At 48.6% G+C, this 1589-nt stretch overlaps 2 protein-coding genes across 6 annotated transcripts in view; both read right to left on the bottom strand.

Moving 5' to 3' along the window:
- Positions 1-664, bottom strand: part of CHMP4A (charged multivesicular body protein 4A) — a 13414-nt gene extending 12750 nt beyond the window's left edge. The window contains exons 1-2 of one of the 2 annotated variants that reach the window (XM_011970977.1): positions 514-664; positions 245-346 (exon numbers count right to left, since the gene is read on the bottom strand). The gene's annotated coding sequence lies outside the window, so the exon portion shown is untranslated. The remainder of the gene's footprint in view (positions 1-244; positions 347-513) is intronic. The other variant, XM_011970976.1, reaches the window with a different exon arrangement.
- The window catches only part of LOC105532722 (magnesium-dependent phosphatase 1), a 12761-nt gene that overhangs the window by 7982 nt on the left and 3190 nt on the right, over positions 1-1589 (bottom strand). The gene's annotated exons all lie outside the window — the stretch shown is intronic.

The raw sequence follows: 1589 nt of genomic DNA on the forward strand, positions 1-1589 counted from the left end.
AAAAAAAAAAAAAAATTAGCCGGGCGAGGTGGTAAGCGCCTGTAGTCCCAGCTACTTGGGAGGCGGAGGCAGGAGAATGGCGTGAACCCGGGAGGCGGAGCTTGCAGTGAGCCGAGATTGCGCCACTGCACTCCAGTCTGGGCCACAGAGCAAGACTCTGTCTCGGGGAGGGGGAAAAAAGTTTAAAGTGTGATAGCAAGCCACTCTTCCCAGTTCTTGAGTCCCCTCCACCCCTTCCCCGTACCCACATGTCCTGGTAGGCTTTCTTCATGCCTTGGGCAGCAAGCTCCATGGTACGAAGGACTTCTGCATTGGTGGTGGCATTCTCAATGGCCTCACGCTGAAACTCCAGGGTGGATAAAGTCCCGTCAGTTTGTGCCAGCTGCTGTTCGAATCTTTTCTTCCTCCGCAAAGCCTGTAGGGCAGCTGACCCAGCCGATACCCTTAACATCAAGGGTCAGAAGCACCTGCTTCCCATCTGGGCCCTCCCCATAGGCTTGTTTCCCTCATTACCTCTCTTATTCTTGGTCCCATACTTCTTGGCTGTTTGTAGCTCCTGTTGAATCTTCTGCTCCAAAAATTCCTGTTTCTTGATCAGTATCTTCTCTGTCTCCTTCAGTTTCTGTATTGCTTCTTCAGGGGTTGGCCCTTTCTCCTTCTTACCTGAGGAGTCCAGTGGAGTAGGCCCAAATTTTGTGAAGAAAAAATATTAGCCACCAATCATTGAATACATAGTATGTGCTAGGGACCTGACTGTGTTATTGTTAATCCCCAAATCTCTACAATGAATGTGCTCTCTCTTCACTTAAAAATGTGAAAACAACCACAAAGATGTTAAAAATCACAATTAATAAGAGATTGTTCAGGAATCAAAATGTGGCAGTATGAGTTCTAAAACCAATATTCTTTTTACTATTCCTGGCTGCCTTTTTTTTTCTTTAGGCAAAGTTTCGGTCTTGTTGCCCAGGCTGGAATGCAATGGCGTGATCTTGGCTCACCTCAACCTCCGCCTCCTGGGTTCAAGCGATTCTCCTGCCTCAGCCTCCCAAATAGCTGGGATTACAGGCATGTGCCACCATGCCTGGCTAATTTTCTGTATTTTTAGTAGAGACAGGGTTTCTCCATGTTGGCCAGGCTGGTGTCAAACTCCCAACCTCAGGTGATCTACCTGCCTTGGCCTCCCAAAGTGCTGGGATTACAGGCGTGAGCCACCGTGCCAGGCCTTCTTTTTTTTGAGACGGAGTCTCGCTCTGTTGCCCAGGTCAGAGTGTAGTGGCATGATCTAGGCTCATTGCAACCTCCGCCTCCTGCGTTCAAGTGATTCTCCTGTGTCAGCCTCCCTGAGTAGCTGGGACTACGGGCACACATCACCATGCACACCTAATTTTTGTATTTTTTTTTTCTTTTGAGATGGAATCTCCCTCTGTCACCCAGGATGGAGTGCAGTGGCGCAATCTTGGCTCACTGCAACCTCTGCCTCCTGGGTTCAAGCAATTCTCCTTCCTCAGACTCCCTGAGTAGCTGGGACTACAGGTGCGCGCCACCACACCCAGCTAATTTCTTTTTTTTCTTTTTTTTTTTTTTGTATT

Source organism: Mandrillus leucophaeus, unplaced genomic scaffold (genome assembly GCF_000951045.1).
Source record: "Mandrillus leucophaeus isolate KB7577 unplaced genomic scaffold, Mleu.le_1.0 Scaffold980, whole genome shotgun sequence".
In the NCBI taxonomy this organism is placed as follows: domain Eukaryota; kingdom Metazoa; phylum Chordata; class Mammalia; order Primates; family Cercopithecidae; genus Mandrillus; species Mandrillus leucophaeus.